This window comes from Ovis canadensis, chromosome 17, assembly GCF_042477335.2.
Source record: "Ovis canadensis isolate MfBH-ARS-UI-01 breed Bighorn chromosome 17, ARS-UI_OviCan_v2, whole genome shotgun sequence".
NCBI classification, from domain to species: Eukaryota; Metazoa; Chordata; class Mammalia; order Artiodactyla; family Bovidae; genus Ovis; species Ovis canadensis.
Window position 1 is genome coordinate 77,328,409 of NC_091261.1, and position 25,442 is coordinate 77,353,850.

At 49.4% G+C, this 25,442-nt stretch overlaps 1 long non-coding RNA gene across 1 annotated transcript; it reads left to right on the forward strand.

Moving 5' to 3' along the window:
• The first annotated feature begins 701 nt into the window (after positions 1–701).
• LOC138422933 (uncharacterized) lies at positions 702–24,812 on the forward strand. The gene is made up of 3 exons (XR_011250065.1): positions 702–742; positions 23,241–23,577; positions 24,039–24,812. It is a non-coding gene; the product is annotated as an uncharacterized lncRNA (long non-coding RNA).
• The last annotated feature ends 630 nt before the right edge of the window (positions 24,813–25,442 follow it).

The following is a 25,442-nucleotide window of genomic DNA, read 5'->3' on the forward strand; positions in this document are numbered from 1 at the left end:
ACCCAGTTCTCTTCCCCCCACCAGGTCTGCAAACTGAACGCCTGTTTCTGTGACCCTTCTCAGGACTCACGGCCCTGGCTCCACTGCCCAGCTCTCAGGGAGCGGGGCAGATGGTCACAAAAACCAGTGGTGGCCCAGTCATCCTGACAATGTCTCTAATCCCTCCCGACACCAGCCCTCAGCTCTCCTGCCTCCCAGACCTTGGAGCATCTCACTCTGCACCAGGTGATCTTGGAATCAGTTGCTGAGGGGTGAATGCTCATGAGCCCATTTCAGAGTTGGTGAAACTGAGGTCCAAGCAGGACAGGCAGCGTGATGCCCTCATTAAACCCAGTTCCCAGCGCTAGAGAACACATTCATTCATTTTGCAAATATTTGTGAGTTCTTGCCAGGCACAGGCCTGGATGGTGCAGATATCATGAGATGGGGCTGGTGGGGGGGGGGGCGGTGTCTGGGGAGGTTGTCATTCCTTTGTCTGGCTCGCGGTCCAGGGGTGGAGACACATGTATGGCAAAATCTCCAGAGTAAAATTAAACTGGAAACTGGGATAAGAACTGTGACGGGGGAGGAAAGAGAGCTTGGAACACCCCGTGTGGTCTGGGGAGGTCCTGTGGGCTTCCCTGAGCTTCCTCAGATTAGTGCTTCTGATAATCAGGCTGAAATCTGATCATGGGGAGAGGGCTGAGAACTTTCCAGACAGAGGGAACGCCGTGTTCGGAGGCTGGCATGTGGACCAAGCAGGGTAAGACAGATCACAGGAAGAAGGTCCACGTGGCCGGAGCCACGGAGAGTTTGGGCAGGAGCATGCTGTGGTGGAGGGGGCCGGCCCTCCCCTTCCGGAAGATCTCTGGTCCAAGCCTGGGGGCCAGAGGAGGTGTGGGAGGGGCTCGTCAGGGCTGAGACGCGACCGAGTGTGTGTTTTGAAAGATCTCACGTATTGCTGAGAGTGCAGTGGCTGAAGGGGGCTGGCAAGTTACGGCTACTGCAAGCCTCCAGGCAAGAGATGGGGGCGGCTGGCACCGGGGAGGCCGAGGGAAATGGGGGGGGAGGAGACAGCTTCGAGACGGCTTTTGGCAGGAAGACCTCCAGGACCTGCTGGCGGGTGGGGAGATGGGGGTCACGGAGAGAAGGGTACAGGGGAGCTGGATCGCTGCGATGGGGTCCCTGAGAGAGGGGGTGGGGTCGGGGAAGGGATGAGGAAGAATCAGCAGCCATGGAAGGCTCTTGGAGGCCAACTCATCCACACTGTCATTCAGCTGACAGATGGGGAAACTGAGGTGCTCAAAAGCAACAGGCCTTTTCCAAGAGAACACGGGGAGGCCGTGGCCCAGCCTGGACCAGGATTTGGGTCTCCCTGTAGTCCAGCCAGGGCAGAAACTGCAGTTTTCATTCCTTCAGTCACCATTTCTTCAGATCCCATGGAAATGAATACATGCCTATTCCTGCCCTCAAGGAGCTCTTGGTGAAGGAGACAGACACACAGACCTGTCATGAGAACCGAGGGTTGGTAAAGATACAAGGAGAATTCCCTCCAACTGCAGGAAGCACAGAGAAAGAATTCATTCTGCTCTCAGGGGAAGTCTTGAGAGGCTTCAAGAAGGAGGTGGTTTTTGAGCTGAATCTCTAAGTATCTGTTTGCTACTAGTCCATAGGAAGGAAAGAAAATCAGGCATCAGGAAGGCTTTGTGCTAAGACCCAGGGGCATGAAAGTGCGTAGGGGATATTCACCAACCGAAGAAGAGTTGGTTTGATTGGAGAGTAAGTGCAGGAAGCAGGGCAGGCCTGGGGGCCTGGGTCAGGTGGACTTGCTGTGAGGGTGGATCTCAGTGCTCAGGCGACTTACCAGCCCTGCGGGGGATGGCTTTTTGTCACTGTTAACCGGAGTCCTCCTTTTGCACGATGAAGTATTAACATCCTCTGGAATACCCAATGATGTGATGGTCATTAGTTTTTCCAATGTCTGACTATCACATTACTTCATTTAATGGAGAGGCAGGGTCAGCGGTAACAGTGGGGCTGTGGCGCAAACGGGTACAGACTCCAACGCCATGGGCCTGCGTGCTCAGTTGCTGCAGTCGTGTCCGTTTCTTTGTGACCGTAGGGACTGTAGCCTGCCAGGCTTCTCTGTCCATGGGATTCTCCAGGCAAGAATATGTGAGTGGGTTGCCATGCCCTCCTCCAGGGGATCTTCCTGACCCAGGGATCGAACCCATGTCTCTTGCATTGGTTATTTACCACTGGCGCCACCTGGGAAGCCCGTGCATTCTGAGTTTTCATCATAATTCCGAAAGACACACAAAAGTGCTTTATACACTATTAAGTCCTGTACACATATATATGGCCTCACAGAAGGTCATTGACTGACCCCAGGACTTCCTTAAATGGAGACCCCCCCCATACATGGAGACTTCACAGTCACCACAGAATGGTGGGGTGCATGCCCCCCACCCTAAAAGTTTTCATGCGTTAGAATTTGAGACACTCCCAACTCGGCAGAGGCTGCAGCCGCCCCAGCAAGGCGGAGATGAAGCGCCCGTTGGGTTCTTTTCAAGTTCCAATGGCACGTAATGACGGCCTTTTCCTCCACTCATAAACCACATATGGAATTAATAGCTCCGGCATCAAACCAGACCAGGCTGGGTTTATTCACCAGAAACAATGAGACGTTCAGAGAGCGGGGCCAGGAGAGGCAGAGAAGGCTTTAACAAGCTTCTAGGTGGGATTTTTATTCCCCCTCCCTTTTCACTTTATTGAATCTGGTCCTTGCTGATTTGGTTACAGCCTGTGATTTCGGTTTATGATTCAATAACCCATTTGAAAGCTTGTAAATAGCACGGTTCTGCTATCTGCTCTCTCCTCCCCAAGGGGGTTGCTGCTGAGGGAAGCGGGGAGCTCGCTTCCTCTCGCAGCTGGGTGAGTGGCCCTGAGGGTAGGGCCGCTGAGCAAAGTGGACCTGGGGTGGGGTCTTGACCGCTGGATGAGGTGGCCACAGCCTCAAGCATCCATTGGACCACAGGGACCCGCCAATCCAAATGAGACTTCTCCCATCCAGACACGACCGTGTCTGGGTGCTCCTGATTCTGCCCACCCCAATCAGGGCTGGGGACCCTACTGGCGCAAGCCCCAGCTCACCCCTCAGGAACCCCTGAGTGAGTGCAGCGGCCCTCTTCCCAGATTCTGTGTCCTCAGGGCCAAACTTCTCTAGAAGGTCATCTACAATCCCTTGCTCCCTCACCTCTCCCCACCCGCAACCCACTGCTAACTCCCTGCTGGTCCCAAGAGGAGGAAGAGACAGGCCCAGTCTAGAGCAGAACCCCGGGTGACCAGGAGAGGCACCAGTGAGTCCAGCCAAGATGAGTCCCAGACAAGTAGCCAATCAGTAGGTGATTGCTGATATAACTCACTGATTTGGGGTGGTTTGTTTCACAGCAATAACTGACGGATACACTGTCTTCTATGGGCCTCTCAGGAAGCTTAGCAGTAAAGAGTCTGCCTGCCAGTGCTGGAGATGCAGGAGACGCGGGTTCCATCCCTGGGTCGGGAAGATCCCCTGGAGGAGGGCATGGTGACCCACTCCAGTGTTCTTGCCTGGAGCATCCCATGGACAGAGGAGCCATGAGGTTGCAAAGAGTCAGACACGACTGAGCAACTCAGCACAGCACCCTATCTGCTGGGGGCTTTTCAACTTTATTAACCAAATGATGGGTCAAATAGATGAATGCTACAGTTCCCTAAACTGTGGCATCCGTGAGTTGGAGAGGTCAAACGGGATTCTGTGCTTCTGAGTCTCGGTGGTTTAAATTCCGGGTGGGCACGGTTTCTTTGGGAGAGCGGCTGTCCTTGCGGGAAGGTCCATGCTGATCCTTGCCCCATGCCACGTCTCCCCTTGGCCTTGGTGAGAGCAGCCCACTGCCAGGCAGCTGAGAGGAAGTGGACATGGAAGCTGCGTCATAAACAGTGGAACTGGAACACGCCTTCGTGACTCCCCTGCCCACAGGGAAAAGCACAAATGCCGTGGGAGGACCTCTAGGCTCCAGTTTGATCTATCTCCTGGCCTTGCCTCCTGCAGCTGCACCACCATACGCTCTAAGATGGGATGCTCAGTTCTGCTAAACGGTCTCCAAGCACATCATGCTTTTGCATGGATTCCCTGCCTTTGCTCCTACCCCATCTCCTCTGCCCAAAATGCCCTTCCTCCAGTTAGGGCCCCCTAATGAACTCCTGTTCATACTGAAAAACCCAACCTACACACTCCTCCTGCAAAATTTTCCCCAAACTCAGCTCAAACACTCTTCTTATGATGCTGAAATAATTTTACGGCATGTCAGGTCACCCTCCATCTCCCCCGCCTCCCCGACCACCACTAGACTGTGAAGTCCTCCAGAGCATGCTCGGTAAAACCCAAGAAGGCAAATGGGTGAGTGAGTAATCGGGGTGGGTACCTTTCCAACAAGGTAGAATGGTTCTGTGCAAAAACCAAGGGCACTGGAATCAACAGATCCCAGGTTCAGATGCAGAGGATTTTTCAGTTCAGTTCAGTTCAGTCGCTCAGTTATGTCTGACTCTTTGTGACCCCATGAATCACAGCACGCCAGGCCTCCCTGTCCATCACCAACTCCTGGAGTTCACTCAGATTTACATCCATCGAGTCAGTGATGCCATCCAGCCATCTCATCCTCAGTCGTCCCCTTCTTCTCCTGCCCCCAATCCTTCCCAGCATCAAAGTCTTTTCCAATGAGTCAACTCTTCGCATGAGGTGGCCAAAGTACTGGAGCTTCAGCTTCAGCGTCATTCCTTCCAAAGAAATCCCAGGGTTGATCTTCTTCAGAATGGACTGGTTGGATCTCCTTGCAATCCAAGGGACCCTCAAGAGTCTTCTCCAACACCACAGTTCAAAAGCACCAATTCTTCGGTGCTCAGCCTTCTTCACAGTCCAACTCTCACATCCATACATGATCACAGGAAAAACCATAGCCTTGACTAGATGGACCTTAGTCAGCAAAGTAATGTCTCTGCTTTTGAATATGCTATCTAGGTTGGTCATAAGTTTTCTTCCAAGGAGTAAGCATCTTTTAATTTCATGGCTGCAGTCACCATCTGCAGTGATTTTGGAGCCCCAAAAAATAAAGTCTGACACTGTTTCCACTGTTTTTCCATCTATTTCCCATGGAGTGATGGGACCGGATGCCATGATCTTTGTTTTCTGAATGCTGAGCTTTAAGCCAACTTTTTCCCTCTCCACTTTCACTTTCATCAAGAGGCTTTTGAGTTCCTCTTCACTTTCTGCCATAAGGGTGGTGTCATCTGCATATCTGAGGTTATTGCTATTTCTCCCGGCAATCTTGATTCCAGCTTGTGTTTCTTCCAGCCCAGCATTTCTCATGATGTACTCTGCATAGAAGTTAAATAAGCAGGGTGACAATATACAGCCTTGACACACTCCTTTTCCTATCTGGAACCAGTCTGTTGTTCCATGTCCAGTTCTAACTGTTGGTTCCTGACCTGCATACAGATTTCTCAGGAGGCAGGTTAGGTGGGCTGGTATTCCCGTCTCTTTCAGAATTTTCCACAGGATTGTTACTCCATGGGATTAGGCTAGTTCCATTGTTTCAAGGGTCTTAATGTTTCCCAGCTATAAAACGAGATCAAGAGTGATCTTGGCAGGACATACTATCCCCAGAGAAAGGGCTCCCTCCCTTCCCTCTGCCGAGGGACTCACAGCCCCCCTCTTCTGGAAGTGGGGTGAGGGCTGCCTCCTTCTTCCTGGCACCTTTTCCAGGAGTGGGAGGTCCCACGAAGGTGGGAACCGGCGGAGGCTGGAGCTCGGGTTTCTCCGAAGGCATTTCTCCCTAGGGAGTTTCCGTGAGTGACTTGGTAAAATCATCATCGCCATCAGCATTCTCACCCTAACTCCCGCTGGACACCAGAGAGGACTTTCTGCTCAGCATCTGCAGCAGTCCTACGGGTAAGCGGTATTATCCACGTTTTAGAATGAGACACCGAGGTGCAGGGATGGCACAGGGTCTGGTGAGACGCTTTCGCTCCCTCCCACTGTCTCCTTCTGAACAGCTTTGATCTTTGCCCTGGCATCTCTGTGCAGTCAGTCATGGGGAAACCATTGTTTGAGTTGGGGCTGATCTTGACGAGCCTGTGGTTTGGGTTTCGGGGGCTCTGGACTCTGCTTCCCGAAGACCAGAGGACAGAGAGCAGGAAGGAGGACCCAGGAGAGTCCCAGGGCCTGGAGGAGCCTCAGCGAGGTGTTTCTGTGTCTGTCAGCACTGCCTGATGCGTTCTCCCTGGTCCCCAGGTTCCCCCTCTGAGCAGACATTTCTTCAGAGCGTAGTTTTCGCCAGGCTCTGTGCCGAGAGGAGGAGATGCTGAAATAAATGTCATAGTCGTGCCCTCAAGAGCCTCCCAGTCTGATGGCCGAGGCAGCCCTGAAGACAAGCTTCTGGAGGCCGTTTATCAAAAGGCTGTAGTCAATGACACTTGCAAGTGAGAAGCCATTGAGGCATCATCTTGGTGCCAACTCCAGCCAATTGCACACGGTCGCCTAGGCGCCCCAGGGCTGGGGAAGAAAGGATGCTATGATTGATTAGTAATGTCTGCCATGTACACGGCTAGGAGAGGTCTGCCCCGTGTGCCAGTCACCTGCCAGCCCAGGTTGAACAATGCGACTCTTTCTGGTGTAACATTCTATTCAGTCAGAAAGGTTGGAGGGAGCCGAAAACCAGGGTGTTTCCAGTTCCGATCTGAGCACGGGCTATACGCCTTGGAGGAAGGAAGGATTTCTGCTCCTGGGAGAATCTAGAAGGCTCCCAATCACTGGCAAGTGAGCTGAGCTTGAAGGAAAAGATTTCAGTACCTTGTCAGTGATTCCCACGGACATATATTGTTGTGGTTCTTGTTCAGTCTAAAAGTCCTGTCCGACTCTGCGAGCCCATGGACTGCAGTGCTCAAGGCTCCCCTCTCCTTCGCTGTCTCCTGGAGTTTGCTCAAGCTCAAGTCATATTGAATCCATTGTATTCCGTACATTTTCCAGGCAGAGAAGATATCAGGGAGGGCCTTTTAGGCAGCCAGGGACAAGGGGTGTCTTGGATGCAGCTTGGTGGGGGTGACCAGCGGAAGGGGTGTGAGAACAGAGCTGGGAGTGAGGGGCAACTCAGGAAAGTTCTGGAGTTTGGCTTTCATCCTAGGAGCAAGGGGGCACCTTGCATCGAACACAGTTTTTCTGCCAGGAGCCCCCCAGCAAGGGGGTGGCTGCCAGCCTGAGAAATCTTCTTCCCGAGTGTTCTCGGCCGGGAGAACGGAGCTCCTGCCGCCGGGAGGACGCTGCTATTTTAAGCCACCTGCCAACAGCCCGCCTGCCTCCCCGGCTGCCGCCTTGACATGCGGCTTCTGACAGCGAACCCCATGTCGCCCCAGCAGACAGGCTTGGGCGGCTAAATGCAGATGTGCTCCTGGGCAGGTGACAGCTGCAGGGACCTCGAGCGGCTTCCCACCTAGAGTCCAGCATCCTTGACCCACTAGCCTGGGGGGGTTGGTGGTGCTGAGGGGTACCCACGTCCTGCCCTGCTCAGACAGCTCAGGCCGACCTGGGTGCTAACCTCTGGTCTCATGTATGTGGGAAGACATCTCTCTTCTCGGAGCCTCGGTTGTTGCTCGTCTGTAAAATGGGTATAATGATGAAATAAGCTGCCTCACAGGATGCTGGGGGAGCTCTTCAGGCGATCAGATAAGTAAGGGACCAGCTCAGTGCTTGGCACAGGTTAGGAGGTGAGAACTTGTGTGTGTGTGTGTGTGTGTGTGTGTGTGTGTGTGTGTGTTGGGTCGCTTCGGTCATGTCTGACTCTTTGCGACCCTATGGATTGTAACCAGCCAGGCTCCTGTGTCCATGAGATTCTCCAGGCAAGAATACTGGAGGGGGTTGCCATGCCCTCCTCCAGGGGATCTTCCCAACCCAGGGATCAACGCCGTGTCTCCTGCATCGGCAGGAGGTTCTTTACCACTGACGGCACCTGGGAAGCCGGAGAACACCTGTACCAGCCGCCGTCGCTCCCACCCTCCTTTCTCTGTCTCATTCCTCTCCACCTGACGCTGTGCTGGGTGTTCACCGGACCGCGACAGCCGCTAACCATGCCTGACACATAGTAGGTGCTCATAAAGAAACCCTCCACAAAAGGAGTGGTTCTCGTTAAATAGCGTCAGTTCTCCAAGCCTTCGCCTCTCATCTGGAAGGCATGGGTTGCACGGGTGAGCGTCCATTCACCCAGCCATTCACCTGTGAATCACGGAGCCCCTACAATGCCCCAGGCACTGTGCGCAGCTCCAAGGACCAAAGCTGTGCAAGTCTGAACGGCCCATGACCTCCGGACTGGGTATCTTTTCATCTGGTTCAGGAGTAAATTCCTAATTCTCAAAGTGGACCATATTCGCGATTATTTGACATCCAAGCAGGTGGATCTGTACCCAGTCTCATCACCCTTCATGAAATAATAGCCGGCCTTACGTCTGTTGTCTGCCATCACCCGATCTAGATGGGAAAGGAGTTGGGATAAAGGAGCGTGGCGGTCCCCAGAGCAAGCATTGTGAGAGGAGCATTAAGATGGTGGACAGTCAGCTGAGCCCCCAGTGCCCATGGTTTCTGAAGGTGCCTGGGTCCGCCTGGCCAGGTGGCAGGGGGTCAGCAATTCCACCAGCAGCTTTCGGAACACGTCACCCATTGGAAGGGACCAGCGGCGTGTGTGCAGGCCTTCAGGGACTGGTTGGCCTTGGCTCAGGCACCAACCTGACCCTGCCCGTTTATATGTCTCAGAGCCAACTGCACTCTGCCATTTCAACTACAACATCCATTGCATCCAAAACCCACCCTCCTATGTGACGGCCCATTTTCACCTATCACGGATCAGAGCTTGCTCTCTGCTGCCAGCCTGGGTTCCGATCCTGGCTTTGCCACCTACTGGCTGTGTGACCTCAGGCAAATTGCTTAGCCTCTCTGCTTGTTTCTTCACCTGTAAAACGGTAATAATAGCACCTACCTTAATGGGTTATTGAGAGGAGAAAATGAGTCAATACATGTAGATCACTTAGACACTGGCCAAGGATTTGCCATTTTGGTGGTCAATGTCATTTGCGTGTAGGCGTCTGACATCATTTAATGAAGAGCCCAGTCTGGAGATCAAAGGCTATGTCTTTTTGCAAAAGTTGAATTTGCTTGGGGCTGTGGGTTGAGAGGTATTGATTCCCAGGAGGGATTGTTCTGGAGTCTCCTTCTCGGTACTTAACTCTTTACTTCCCTGTAACAGTATTAGACACCCACACCCGACCCACGGACTCATGTGGGCAGTACTGGCTTCCTCTCTCCTCCTAGACTCTGGACACGCCTGTGTGATCTGCTCTGGCCAGTGGGCTGTTAGCAGACATGATGCAGGCAAAGGCTGGAAATGTGTTTGCCCCCTCTCTGTGATGGGGGGGGGCATTTGTTATGCAGCATTATCCTGCTAATAGCTAACCAATACACCTGCCAATACGTTGCCAGGAAGGGATTCTTGTGATGATAAATGAGAGGGTGCATGCAAAGTGTTTAGTGAAAAGGTAGGCACATAGTAAGCCTTCAACTACTCTTAACTATTTTCATCACATTTTCATCATCTTCACCAGTATAACCTCTCCCCCAGCTGGGGCCAAGGTGCTCTTTCCCCCCAACTTGAGGTCAAGTACCTTTCAAGGACCCAGCATGCATCCCCAGCCGCTTCCCCACCTGCCTCTTCTTGATGTTCTGAAGAAATGAGAAAGAAGTGTTAAATTTGTTCTTGGCTACTTTTCCTTGCAACTCCCAGAGGCCCTGCTTACAAACTGAATCAGTTATCAGCTAGTTAGGCTGGCGGTCCCCGGAGGTGCCGCTTGAATACAGATAGGGACCCATGCATTATTCAGTGCAAAGACGGGCAGAAATGAGCAGTGCGTCCAAAGCCAGAACAGCAGTGGCAGTGAGGGAATAATTAGCGAGCTGTCACTTGTCCCCGTCACTGCTCCCTCCCTTAACACATGAGGGAAAATAAAAAAATAAAAAAAATTTTTTTAAGGGAGAAGAAAAAAGGCAGGGAAGATCTTTTAGCTTCTCGAGGCAGCTGGTAGGTTAAAATGTGACTCTCAAGAAGCTTGAAGCAAGGGCTCTGGTTTGTCTCAAAAAATCTGTGGCCTGGGGACCCCCCCAATATTTTATTGAACTCCCCTTTCTGCTTCATGATTCAGGAGCATCGGCCCCGGCCTTCCATTCAGATTTCCTGCACGTTTCCATAGCACTGGGAATTAATTTCTCCCCTCTCAGGAAGAGGTGGGGGTGCTGCTGGGAGAAGGTGAGGGGTGGGGAGGAGACGTGAGGGGCAGAACCACCCAGGCCCGCCAAGGTTTGAGGTGACCTTCCAGAAGGAGAATGGGATGAGGTTGACAAGACCCGCGCCTGGCTCCTTTGGGGACTGTGCGATTTGATTATTCATGAGTTTACGCGTACAGAAAGAAATCATTTTGTTGCATGACTCCTCATCATTTCTTGTGGAAGCTATTTTTATTTATCTATTAATGTCTTGTTAGAATTTCTTTTTTTTTTTATTTCTGGTGGTGTGTGCCGACTGGTTTCCCACTTGGGGTGTTGAGCCAGACGAGAGAGGGTCTGAAGCGTGTTGATGGCGGGGCCAGTTTTCTCAAAGATTTCCCCCCTCCCTTTTCCCTTGGAAGAAGTGGAGAGGGGGGTGGGTTTGGATTGAGGATATTTGCTGGCTTGATTCATGGCTATGCTTCCCGTTAGAAATGAGGTGGTTACCTTTGCGTAGGACTGTTCCTTTCTGCAGTTCTGACTGCGTGAAACCCCAGTAGATGGAATGCGGAGAAAATGCTTTGTATAAGAAGAGCCAGAGAGAGGTGGTGGGAGGGAGCAGGGCTTGAGAAAGGGTATCAGGCTAGGTGATACCGAAGGACTTTCAAGATCAGGTCCCAGTGAGAGGCAAGGTTCTTTCTCCCTGAAGGATTCCCAGCTAGTAAACAAGTCACCCTTCCTTATAAAAATCTCAGCTTCCTTCCTGCGTAATGAGGGCCACTCGTGGATGGGAAATTTTGTCCTGAAAGCCCAGACAGAAATGAAACTCTCTCATGAAGCCACTAGCCCATGGTGTGTGTACCACTGTTCCTTAAACCAGTGCCCAGGGCAGACATTGCTAATCAATTCTAGAATTTAACCCAGGGCAGCCATCTTGAATATACCAGGCAGCCACATAGCATGCAGAATTAAGCGCTGGAACTGGAGCAATGAGAACTCTCATCAACACACCTGGGTTTGGGAAGGGGCGGGTCCTTTAAGGGAAGAAGACCAGAATGTCCCAAGGTACAGAGTTAGGGACTTCCATAGTGGTCCAGCGGTTAAGACTCCGTGCTTCCCAGGCAGGGGACATGGGTTTGATTCCTGGTCAGGGAACTAAGATCCTACATGCCTCAAGGTGTGGCAAAGAAAAGAAAAAAAAAAAAAAGATACAGAGTTAAATCTTGTTTTTAAAGATCACAAGTTCTGGATTAGAGAAATAAGAATGTGAACCCCAGAGAGAACTTAGCAGTTTCATGATCTTGGGCAAATTTCTCCAGGACTAAGGTCTCAGTTTTGACATCCAGGAAATGGGTATAATACTAACTCATCAAGCAGGGTCCAGTGAGACACAGCATGCCAAACACAGAGCTCCCTGCCAAACGAGCTCCCTCAATCCATCTCACTCTTTCAGACTCTAGATCTCCTTGGCACATGTCATTCCTACAGCCTGGTGCGTCCCTTCTTCCCTTGCTAATGCCACCTTCCTCTGGGAGCCTTTAGGAGCGAACCATCTCAAGCCTGTGCAGGGTAAGTTATGCTTCTCCACTCACACGTCTGCTCTACTTTTACATTTGCTGTGCATGCTCAGAAATGAATTGCAGATTTAATTTGTTCTCCCCCTTCCTGACTAGGCCTGAGGGCCAGCGGATAGATAGTCACCTCTCCGTCCCCAGCAGCCAGGGTAGAGATGGACACTTGGAAGAGATCCAGGAAGGGTGTGTTGGATGAAGGAAGGAATGTTTTGCTGTGTGTCTCTGAGCAACCTCAGCCCCTCTCGGGCCTGATGTTTGGCATTCAGCCCACACATAGCCTTAGAGGTGACCTGGCTGTGGAGGGGGGAAGATCCCCAACCCCGGGGGGCACAGGCCAGGGGCGCCACACCGATCAGCCCCCTGCTTGGCTCTCTCTCTCTCTCTCTCTTTTGGCCTCACAAGGCTCATGCTGAGGGGGAAGGTGGGGACAAATTGACATAGAACTGTAGACTGTTGGTTAACCTTGTCTTACTTAAATTCTTCAGCTGTCTTTTAATATTTTGTAGCCAATGAATTGGCTGACTTGGGAGGAGTGGTCTCAGATATTTTCATGAGTCTGAAAAGCAGTGGGAAAGAGGTTGTGTATCAGAGAAAATGCGTGCTCCGTCTTCCTCTGTATCTTCTCTCTGCCCCCCTTTGTCAGTGTCTCCTTCTTTTTCTGTCTTACTGTCTCTCTCTCTCCCTTTCTGTCTACACACGCGCGCGTGCATGTGGACACGGAGGCTTTGAAGGTGAATGAGGTACATGACCTTGCTCCCGACATTACCCCTTCTCAACACCTTTCTCCATCCTTCCTAAAGTGGCGTGGCATGCTTCAAGATCCTACCTCCCCATCTTTCACCTTCCCTTGCTCCTCCTCTGCTTCTCCACCCACTGGGCTCCGCAAAGAAGAGTCCCCTTGTAGGTCAGGATACGCTTCCGTTTTAACATGTGGCCAAAGCAAACACCCTCATTTGAAGTTTGCTGCAAGATAGTGGAGCCAGGGAGGGAGAAAGAGGCAGACTGAGCAAGAGCCAGCGTCAAGGGGCAAGCAGCAAGGAGCTGGCAGCTGCCAGGTCAGGAGCTGGGTTGTAACTGGCAGAGCCTTGGGACAGAGGGTTCAGCAGCCAAGAGCCTAGTCCTCTTCTGGGAGCCTGAGGATGACCGGGGATGTGGCATGGAAGTGGCTGGTTCTCCTGTAGGTGTTGGTCCCGGGGGCCACTGCGTCTCCTGCTGAGTTGACATTTACCAAGAACATCCCGCCTCTTGTGGGGAACACTCTGCTTCCCCGTGGGTGGGATGATTGCATGCAGCCCCATGACTCACTTGATCCTTTTGAACAAATTTTAATAGACTTTTTATTGAGGTGTAACTTAATTATAGCAAAGGGCACCAAGAAGCAGCTAAGAACTCAAGTAAATTTTGCGCGTGCATGCTCACCGCCCGGCTCAAGATGTGGCCCGCTTCCAGACCCCCAGGCAGGACCCCTGTGTTCCTCCCTGCTAACACCCGCCCTGATGTAACCACTGTCCTGACCTCTGCATCTTCTGTCCCACTTCTGAACCTTAAACGAATAGATTTACCCCTTGGTATCAAGCGTTCCCCCAGTGTTAAGTCTTCATCCTGTTGTTGCATGAATCAGGAGTTTGTACTTTGTACTGTTGAGTAGTATTCCATTGAAGGAATATATCACAATTTAAGTCACCATTGTACTACTGATGAGCATTTGAGTTATCTGAATAAGGAGCTGCTATAAAATTCTATCTTGTGTCTTTGGGTGGTTATGAGCATTTCTTCCCTATAGTTTGTATATCCAGGACTGGAATCTCTGGGCCAAAGGATAGCACATGAGCGTATAGCAGAAATGTGTGTTTAGCTCTAGCAGGTGGTGTCATATGCTTTGTGAAGTGTGTGTGTGTGTGTATATATATATATATATATATATCTGCAGTGGCTCCAGGAATATTTTATTGCTTAGAGTGAGAATATATTTTTAAAAGTGATTCTATCTAAAATGAACTTGAAAAATATTACGTTGATAATAGTATTAGTGAATAAGGTGACAGTGAGATGTGGCAGAGGCCATGGGGGCAGCAAGTGGCTGATATTCAGGGACCCCTGGAGTCTTCAATCATTTCTTCAGCATGATATTCAAATCATTTTTCAACACATACTTTATTGTTTTAGTTCCCTTATCTGTAAAATGAGGATGATAAAATACGCCCTCCTGGGGTTTAGTGAGGATTAAATGAGTTGGTGCATGTAAAGCTCTTAGAACACCACAAGGCACAGAGTCAGCGCAAAATAATGTAAGCTATTATGGTTGTTGCCGCTTTTTAAACACCTACTATGTGCCAGACGATAAGACAATAAGAATTCTATGGATGTTGTCTCATGTATCCATGTATACAATCTGTGCATGTGAGGAAGGGGTGCTTTGTTAACATCTCTGTCCTAGAAACTTGAATTCAGAGAGGCTAAGTCCCCTGCCTCAGGTCACACAGCTGAACAGCAGAATGGGAACTCAGGTCTATGTGGTTCCAAGGTCCATATTCTCCTTTTCAGACCTGGAAGAGAGCCACTTCTTGGTCTTCAATAAAACAATCAATTTTTGCAATGTTTTATCATCAGGAATTGATCAGACATAATTGAAAATCCAAATATAAATGACATCATCATGGTAGAGAATTACTTCTTCCTCAGGTAAATGAAGTCAGAAGAATAGTAGCTCCATGATGCCCTCAGAGATTCAGGCTCTCTCTAGCTGTTGTGCTACCATCTTTAAAGTGTGACTTGCATCCTAATGCTCTCAAAATGACTGCTGGAGTTCCAGCCATCACACCCTCCATTCAGACTAGAAGAAAGGGAGAGTCTGATGATGAAAAGAGAAGTGATAGCTCAGATTGCCTCCTTTACAAAGGGAGCTTTTCTGGAAGATACACCCAACAACAACATCTACTAGCCAATTTTTAGTCAGAAGCTGTTGCATGGCCATCTTACATGCAAGGAAGGTGGAAAATGTAGTCTTTCAATTGAGAAAGTTATTACTTATCCTCTGAAAAATAAAGCTTCTCTAGATAGAAGTGGTGATTGGATATGTGTGGTCAGTTGTAGCCCAAAGAGCAAATATTAACCCAGGGATCCAGAGTTTTTGTTTAATTAGGTGTAGAACAGTCAGTCCTAAAGAAAATCAACCCTGAATATTCATTGGAAGGACTGATGCTGAAGCTAAAGCTCCAGCACTTCAGCCACCTGATGTAAAGAGCTGACTCATTAGAAAAGACCCTGATGCTGGGAAAGATTGAGGAGGAAGGAGGAAAGGAGGCAGGAGGAAAAAGGGATGGCAGAAGATGAAATGGTTGGATGGCATCGCTGACTCACTGGACATGAGTTTGAGCAAACTCTGGGAGATAGTGAAGGACGGGGAAGCCTGGCATGCTGTAGTCCATGGGGTTGCAAAAATTCAGACATGACTTAGCAAATGAACAATCAATAAAGAAAAGGATAGTAACTATAAAGTCACAATAAGCCCTGTGGTCCTGTGTGTGTGTGTGATAGATATATGTAACAGATATTATATATTGAATTATTATATATATTCAATTATTTTCAGAATATAAAGATGTGAGAGGCCCGGGGAGAAGGAGCTGCATACTGAGGATCACAGAGTAAACAAGCGCCAACCCCAGGAGCTGGGTCTTTGTCTCTGGACTCCGAGTCCAGGGCTCTTTCAAGTATCCCTGGTTGCTTTTTTTTCTCCTAATGTGGTACTTTCCTTGCATGACTATCTGGGTTTTTGAGCCTTGTATACAATGTAATCATTAGTGTAGATGACCCAGCCGTTCTGGTTTTCCTCGCTTCCAAAATATGTGGGGTAACACTTTCTGCATCTGTGCAGTTATGTGAATGGTGCCGGCCAGTGAACTGGGGCAGGGCTGACGTTTGTCAATTCTGGGCAGATATAATAACCAACACCAGACCCCTCGTAGCTCACTTTCCTCTTTGGCACTCTGATCAGCAGCTTTTAAGAAGGTGACTTCCCATTAGACTGGATACCCAGAGGGGTATGGCGAGCAGGCTTCTTGCCAACTGGAGATGAACACAGAATGAGCAAGAAACAAACCTTTGCTGTTCCTGAGAGCTAAAGGTTGCTTACTGTGAGGTAACATCTTTTATCTGAATGATACACCTATGAGCCCTGTTTCTTTTTACTGAATTCCAGATTAAGTGACCCAAACTGGGTCTGTGGTGTTGTGGAGAATTTCTTCAGCTGTGCTTCTTGTGGGCAAACAGGAACCAAAACACATAGGAAGCTGGAATAAGAGGATTTCAACTTATGCATTTCCCAATACAGTAGCCACTGGCCACGTGTGGCTGCTTAGACTCAAATGAATTACAATTAAATAAAATTAAGCTCCAGCTCCTCCTTTCCACAAGCCACGCTTCAGTGCTTAGTAGCCAGGTGAAGCTAGCGTCTGCCATGCTGGATGGTTGAGGTCATGTCTGACTCTTCTGTGACCCCACGGACCCTAGCCCGCCTGGCTCCTCTGTCCATGAGATTTCCCAGGCAAGAATCCTGGAGTGAGTTGCCATTTTCTTCTCCAGGGGATCTTCCTGACCCAGGAATCAAACCTGCATCTCCCGCATTGGCAGATAGATTCTTTACCATTGAGCCCCAGGGAAGCCCGTGTTGGATGGTACTGATATAGAATATTTCCATTGTTGTAGGAAGTTCTTGTGGCCAGTACTGGTTGAATCCAGAACCCTAGAACTGAGAAATAGTGGGGGGGTCTTAAAAAGATGGGGTACATCACCTTAGAATGTTGGCATCTTGGTGTGATGAATTTCCAAGATAGTCTTGGTCACGAAGTAGGACAGTGCTTCTCCCGTTGCCTTGAAATGAGAAATGTTACCATTAAACTGTGGCTACCCACAAGGTGGGGCTGGGGGAGGGGATCCCAGCAGGATCCAAACGTGGATGAAGAAGCCAGCTCGTAGCAGAGCATCTCCCCTTTGGATCCATCAGGGTTGGCCTCCCTCCACGCTAATTAGAGGACCTGGTACCCAGAGCTGGTCAGGAAACGCTTAACAGGCTTTGAATGAGAAAGGCAGACGGAGAGTTTTCTCATGTGAATGAGGTCAAGGGCAAGATGGCTGACAGAGGACTCTGCATCACCCGATCACAGGGTGACCATCCCTGGACGACCTCAAGAGAGTCGCTCCACCACCAGGAGCCTTGATCGCCTCATCTGTAAAATGGCAATAATAGCGAGTATTTATAGAGCTCTTATTCCCACCGGGCGACTTGCCAAGGATGTCATATGCTTCATCTGCTTTTCTATCCTCACAATAAACTCAGGAAGCAAGTTCTAAAATTACTTTTCTCCCTATCGCTCTCCCACCACCCCATTTTTTAAAAATGATTGGCCTTGTCTCCCCAAGTTGAACGGGAACTGCTAGAAGGCAGTTCATCCTTTAATCCGGAACACCTGGTTGAGAGCAGATAATAACGGTTTCTCCTTCTCACCTTTGGCGGGGGAACGCGAAGGTGCGCCTAGTGAGGGGCCACCCCTTTCCCTCTCGCAAGACAGGTTAACTTCTCTCTTGTTATTTCCACATTCGCAGCTCCTGTAGGGAACATGGGAAAATTACCTGCAGGTGGGCATGGTCAAGCAGATGGAATGTGTGTGACTTCCAGGCAGGAGAAATTAAGAACCAAGGCACGGTTCTCCACTCATTTTTTTGCCCCGCTGCCAAGCACATGTGCTATGGAGGTGCTGTAAGATCGAAGCTCCCTGGATTACTGACTTGCCTGTGGACAGCTCCCGGAGAGCCTCTCAAACTGACCATGAACTTTGTGAGAATGAGAAATAAGCACTGCTTTGTTAGGTCACTAAGGTTTGGGGAATTGTTTGTTACTGAAGCAAATCTGACCTATCCTGTGGCTGATGGAGGGAGTTCCGGGTGGTCTGGACTGGGCCATCAAGTGGACGCTACAAAGCCTAGATCATTGGAAGGGACCCTGACTCTCTTTGTCTCCTCATAAGCAGCTGTACCTTGGATACTTAAAGTCACTGGGTCCAGCACTACTGTTTGAGTTTTTCCATGCACTTTACATGGATAGCCAGGAAGTTTTCAGAGACCACGTCTGTTTTTGAAGCTATCGCCTCTCTCCTTTGTTGGTCGATCTAGTCAAAGCTATGGTTTTTCCAGTAGTCACGTATGGATGTGAGAGCTGGACTATAAAGAAAGCTGAGCGCTGAAGAATTGATTCTTTTGAACTGTGGTGTTGGAGAAGACTCTTGAGGGTTTCTTCGGACTGCAAGGAAATCCAACCAGTCCATTCTAAAGGATATCAGTCCTGGGTGTTCATTGGAAGGACTGATGTTGAAGCTGAAACTCTAATACTTTGGCCACCTGATGTGAAGAACCTTAACTGGAAAAGACCCTGATGCTGGGATTGAAGGTGGGAGGAGAAGGGGATGACAGAAGATGAGATGTTTGGATGGCATCGCCGACACGATGGACATGAGTTTGAGTAGGCTCCGGGAGTTGGTGATGGACAGGGAAGCCTGGCGTGCTGCAATCCATGGGGTCGCAAAGAGTCGGACACGACTGAGCAACTGAACTGAACTGAACCTCTCTCCTTGGGAATGAAGAGGGAAGAAAGTTCTCTTCCATGGCGTGTGTCCTGGGCATGTTCTGGTTCTGTCCCAGCATCCACGCTTTCCCAGAAAGCCCTGGGTTCTTCTGTATGGAGGTGCTCAAGTCACCACAATTAGGGGCAGGAGCATGTGACCCAGGAAGAGGCTATCAGATGCTCCTCTGCCTGACCAAAGCGATTGGCTCAGAGGTGGGCATGGGAACTGAGCTCTCCAATCAGAGTGGATCTCAGGACTTTGGGGGGCTAAGATACTCCCTTTCCTCCTCACTGAGTGGGAACACAAGAGCAGATGGCTATGAGCTCTGCAAGGAGCCTGGGGGTAATCAAACTTAGAATGACTCTATGGGAGACAGATGACAGAAAATAATGGTGTTCTTCATGGGTGACATCACTGAACTGGTGGACCAAGTTTCACCCAGTACCTGAAATCTCCAACTTTTCTGCTTCACGAATCTGGGACCCTTCATTTTTGAGCTAACGTGAATCAGATTTTCTGTTACAAAATCAATTGTCCTAATTGGACGCATTGCATATATCACGGGACTAGACCTCTGTCAGCCCACGCTCTCCCCAGGATCCTAGAGTTAGAGTCCCTAGAGATAACGAGATTATCCTGTCTGAAGCCAGGAGAGATACAGGATGCACCCAAGTTCATTCTGGTAGTGCCGGGAAGTTCCTGGCTCCTGACTTTCTGCCCAGAAGGGGAATCATGCTGGATGTGAGCACATATTTAGAGAGGGAGGGAGGGAGGGAGGGAAGGAGCGAAAAGAGAAGAGAGAGAGTGAGAGAGAGAGATGCTCCTTTTGCAGGAGTGAGCGCTGGCTGCATAAATGCATGCAAATGTATTCAGAGAAACTCTGCATGGCATGGGCAGATACAAGCAGAGTGAGGAGCAAGGTTCATCTCAGTCCCCAGGATTCTGCCTCCGATAGGTGCTCCTGCGGAGGCCGGTGAAACCCTCATTATGCCTCTTCTTTTCTCCAGTTGGTCCCCAGGTCCTGGCTGATTCTATTTAAAGACCCACCTCTTGAATCCACCCCTCCTCACGAGCCCTGCACCAGTATGCTGCGTCCAATCTACTGTGCTCTCAGGGGGATATTACCCTGGTCCAGGCCCTTGGCTTCCTGTGTGCAGATTTCTTCTCTGCACAGCAGAGCTTCATAAGGTGCTGCTCAGGGAGGGCCAGGCCCTTGATTAAGAGCTTCCAATGGCTGCCTGTCCCACACCCCCCGCCCCTACCAGGACAAAACCCAAGCTGCATATCCTAACATGCAAAGGCACTTCCTCCTCTCGGCCCCACGGGTTCCGAGCTCCAGCCCCAGGTCCCTCTCCTTTTGTAGAATCTTCAGGTGTATCCTCAAGACACAAGACTTTTGTGCACGCCGCTCTCCCTGCTAGAAAAGCCATCCCTTTTGGCTCCTGAGAAAAAACTTGCCCCCTCCACAAACCCACTTCAGAAGTCATTTCTGCTGTAGCATCTTTTCTCATCTTCTCAGACATACTGACTCTTTCTTCCCGTATATAATAACATACATTAATATGTAATAACACAATAATATGTAACAATCATAATAGTAAGAAGAAGTGCTCACTTTGGCCCCAGCATGACGCTGAGCATTTGATATGGGTTATCTGTCTCATCAAATCCTCCCCATATCCTTGCCAAGCAGACATCATAATAATTATTACCCCTTTCTGCCATTTTATAGACAAGAAAATCATGGCTTGGTGAGATAAAGTTATTTGCCCGTGGTTCCGCAGCTAGAAGGTAGCAGGGCCTGTTTTCTAACCTGTTACGTGATTCCACCTGTAGGTTATATTTTTAAGATGACTTACAGTTTATTAAGCACTCTTACATGTGTAAAATAATTTGAGCTTCATGATGACCCAGGGAGGAGGAACCTGTTCGTCTCCTTCACTTAACCGTGAGCTTTGCGAGGATCATGTCAGTTTCTCAGACACCTTTGTAACCGCAGCATTCATCTTGAATGTCTATATCAGTGTATGTTAGATGGATGGATGGATAGTTGGGTAGGTGGGCATGTGGGTGGGTCATGAGTGGGTGGGAAGATGAGTGGATAGATGGATGGATGAAGGGATGGATTAGCGGGGGAGTTATGGGGGAATGGATGTGTGAATGGTTAGAAGGATGAAGGGTTGGATGGATGGATGGAGAAAAGAATGAATCGGTGGACAAATGGTCAGACAGATGAAGCAACAAACTCCAGTAAACTCCCCACCGTCCACTCTAATACTTCTCCGAATCTGATACCGTGGTTGCCATTAGAGCTTTGTGAATGAGCCGAGGGATGCAAGCCTCGGCCGCTTCCCAGCCATCTTCTCCCCTTCTTCTACCCAGATCCTGCTCAGAACAGAGGAGGTAATGGCTTCTTTTGGAAAGGCTGTCTTTTGGCGTCTCATCTCCATGCAGTGGCTGGGCCTAGTACCCTGTGTATTTGCACTGGCTGGGACGCTGAATTCGCTAGAGATAGAACCAAAACAAGAGACTCAAGACCGGCATCGCCAGCTCCCTGAGAGGGAAGGAGAGGTCCCATGTTACTCAGAGAGCCACAGCCGCCTCCCCCGACCACCATCGTCTGCTTTCTAAATAAACCCCCGAGACAGAGCCTTGTGGGGTTATAAATCAGCCGGAAATCAAATGCTAACATGTAAATAAATTGCAAATCAGCTGAGAAATTGGTTTCATTTTGAGACGATAAAGCACATTTCTCCTGCGCTGATTTTGTAAGGCGCCCCTTAAGAATTGTAATATTTCTGTGTGGTAATGATAAACATTAGCGAGTTGCTTTAGAAATGAAAAAATAGACAGCCTCTGGGGATTTGAAAAACATATGCACTTCAAATTTGAAAATCCAATTTAACTGTCCATTATAGGGAGAATAAAAAGGTAAGGATAGGATAATTTTGTAGTTACACAGCATTTGACTAAATCTGATTCCGCGATGACAGGCACACTTTAAAAGCTACAAGTCTGAATGCGAGGAGACAGCAAATCATTTATTTATGATTGTAATCTAGCTCCTGTCTCGCGAGTTAGCGACTGTACCACTTGCTCCCTGGCTGCGGACGGCATGTGTACACTTGTCAGCGAGCACTCTTAAAAAACACTTCTCACGGAATTTCTGGGTTTGGGAGGGGAAAAAGAAAATCATAAAGGAGAGGGAAGACAAAAGAGATCATCCTTGTCAAATTTACCCAAACAGGCAGATGTTGAAACTGTGAAAGTTCAGGAAGAAACAAATCTTTGTTTTCCCCTTAATTTCTGCTGAAAGCAACTGTGAGCCGTGTGTAAGTGCACGTGTGCAAGCATGTATACACACTCACGTGTCCTTGTACTTAGACGCGACACTAAACACACCCCGGGTGGAGACTTCGCAGTTGGAAAGTTCATGCTGCAAAACTTCCACTTGGTGGGGTTTTTACCGAATGTTGTCTTCAGTCCCGTTGTTGCATCTCTCTGGCAACATCCCTCTGCCCTTACCTCCATGCCCACAGGGGCCCCGCTCCTGCAGTTAAGATGCAAGTTTGTTTTCTCAAAATAGTTCAGGGCATCCCTAGAAACACAGATGGAAGGTACTGGAAGTCTGACCTGGAAGGAAAGGTCGGAGGGGCTAAAACAAATGCAGGTTTGTTTTTTTTTTTAATTCATGTACTTTATTGTGTTAAATTTTTTCATTTATTTATTTTTAGCCATGTTGGGTCTTCACTGTGGGCCACAGGCTTCCTCTAGTTGCAGTGCGTGGGCTCTAGGGTGTGTGGGCTTCCTTGGAAGTCCCCAGAGGAAGTCTTTAAAGTCTCCATGCTTCTCCAAATGCAGAACTCCATCAGTTAGATAGTATTCATCTGAACCATTAAATAGTGGTCAGCGACTCTTCCCCACGCGAAGAGCTAGACCGTGCGAAGAGCGGGACCGTTTATGTGTCTGGGGTCTCGAAAGTCCCTCCATACTGTGAATGGTGTCCAGTTACTCCGCCCATTTTACAGATGGAGAAATTGAGGCTCATCCAGGTTTACGTTGCCCAAGCGTGAGGTGGAGCCTAGAGTTCGCCTGTCATCTGGTTTGCATCCTGTGACTGTCCTCTCTGTAACCACATGCATTTACTTGTTCAGCCAAACATATTTCTTGAATGCCTCACGTGTGCCGGGTGCTGCTCTGGGCCATAGGGATACAGCTGAGGGTAACAGAGAAGCTTCTTCTTGGGGGGACTCACAGTGTGTGGAGGGCAGTGGAAAAGAAGAAAGACAAGGAATGAGATGGTTTCCGTGAATGAGGGCTTTGAAGAAAAGCATATGGGGTAGTGAGAAAAGAGGATGATTTCATGAAAAGTGATGCCTCTAAGCAGGGGGTCAGGAAGGGCTCTCTGAAAAGATGGGGAAGGAGGAGACCTTGGTGACAAGAAGGACTCAGCTCTTTGGAGATTGAGAGGCAGGAGGGCATTCAGGCAGAAGGTACAGGAAGTGCAAAGGCCCTGGGGTGGGTGTGAGCTTGGGTGTGTTCAAGTAACAGTAGGCATCCAGAGCAGTTGGAGGGCAGTGTGGGAGGGGCAGGGCTTGCTGGGGTGCTAGGGGAAGCTGGCAGGGAGTCCTAAGCCAAAGGATAGCATTTAGCCTCTATAACTGCCCCTGTAGGAATACTGTGCCTGGCACTGAGTCAGTGGAACCTGTGTGTACCTGTGTGCTTTGCCAGGTCCGTCTCTTTGTGACCCCATGGACTACAGCCCGCCAGGCTCCTCTGTCCATAGGATTCTCCAGGCAAGAACACTGGAGATCTTCCCGACCCAGGGATCGAACCTGCACCTTCCGCGTCTCCTGCATTGGCAGGCAGACTCTTTGTGACTGAGCCACCTGGGAAGCCCCAGCGAAATCCCATAATCTCTGTTAATAGATTGGCCTGCGTCAGACAGAGCAGAAGGCAGGCCCGGCTCCTGTCACCAAAATCGGATTTTCTTGCCCATACATGGCTTGGAGCAGCCTGACTCAGCCCCGTGGAATGATGGCAGGGATTTATTCCCGTTCATCTGGAGGTAAACTCATTTTTACCAGGGCCATTCAACCACTGAATCAGAGGGGAAGGGAGGAGGGAAGCAAGTTATTTCTTGTTCATGCAAAAAGAGGGTAAATGGAAGAACTCCAAGGGGTAGATGGACCTTTAGGATGACCTGCAGTCCGGGGGTAGCAGCACATCATTTCTTTCTGGGGGGTGGGGAGGGGTCAAAAATGGAAAACCACACACAGAAATGTCCCTGTCGAGTATGTTTAGATGACAAACAGGAAACAGGTTGGGGAGCAGAACCCCTTCTGTGTTCAAAAATCACTGACAACGTGGTCATGCCAGAGACCGTGATTATTCAGACGACGATTTGCAACAGTAATGATAAAGCCAGGACTTATTGAATCCCCTTGCTCTGTGGCAGGATGTGGACCTGGGGTTTCATGGGCAGCATCTACAATTGTGACAGCAGCCGTGTTGTGTTTCTGCTTTTAGTAACATGATCCCAAATTTGAAGCTGAGAAATTGAGTTCGGCAAGGACGGCAAACCTGTTAACAACCACACAGAAACCACCCGCCGACTCCGGACTCCAACCCAGCCCGTCCAGCCCCCAGCCTGGTCTCTTTCCACCCTGGTATCCCTCCCGACAAGGGCTCATTCTTTGACGCCCTCAAAGGTGTGTTGCCATAAATATATGTACAGGGGTTGAGAACCTCTGGCGGCCCATCAGACAACAAAACTCCCTCTCGCCCGGGTGGCGGGGGTGGCGGCTGTAAACATCGGTCAAGACCCCACTGGGATCTGTGGGATCTGGTGGTGATTTTTTTTTTTTTTTTGCCTTGCTCAGTCTCTGCCTGTCACCCGGGAAGTTTACGCGAGATTTGATCAGAATTTCACGAAACCAGGCAGAGCCTGTGTGGAGCTGTCAGATGAAATAATTTGTCAGTGATGATTGTGTGAATTCGTAAATATTTATGAATTCACAAGTTATAAATGTGCAGCACTCGGGAGGGTGGAATTCGATGCTCACCAAGTCACAGATTACAATGAATATTTACAGAAACCCCAATCTGCTAATATTAGTTCTTTGTGCTTACAGAAAAAAAAAAAAAAAAAAGCCCTTCTTGGGATTGTAACCCTTTCGGGCTCAAGTGACTGAGGGCAGAGAAGGAGAGCGCAAGGAATCGTTTGCCCAGTAAAAATAAAATAAAACCATGATACATTCCATTTGTGCCACATTTAGGATTCTCACCGGGTCCGCACGTCGTTACGGCTCTCGCTCGCCTCTCTCAAGCTGTTTGCCGAATCGTTTGGGAACTGAGTTGGATTGAAAAAAGCTCAAGATGGCAGGGGGTCAAAAGACCAATTTTTTTATTTTTCATTTTTGTTATTTTTTATTTTTTAGTTCTTGCCGAGTGACCTGCCTTTTCTGAGGTCCTGAGCCAAGTCTCTGAATCGCTCAGAATCCATTTCTACAAAGGGTAGCCTTTGTAAATTTCATTCTGGATGTTACCACCTTAATAACGCTTCCCATTAAACTTGGTTGCCGGAAAGGCAAGGAGCCCAAGACTCGCTCTCTCTTTGTTAAAAAATATTAGTAAGCATTGGAGAGGTGTTAAAGACAGATCAACATCGAGTTGAGGCTTTCTCCGTGATGAAGTCGAAAGAAAATGAAAGCGAAAGCGAAGTCAACATGGAATGAGTTTCTTTCCGATCGCGGGAAGCCACGTAGAATAGCATACGGTGGTTGGGATGGAGATGCTGCCGTGGGGTGGGGGTCAGGGTGTGGTGGGAGTGGGGTAGGGGGAGCTGTTTGTGATTCACTAACCATGGATGACCTTGACTGAGGACTTCACTCTCAAGGCCTCAGTTAATGCATCTGTGAAATGGGGACAATA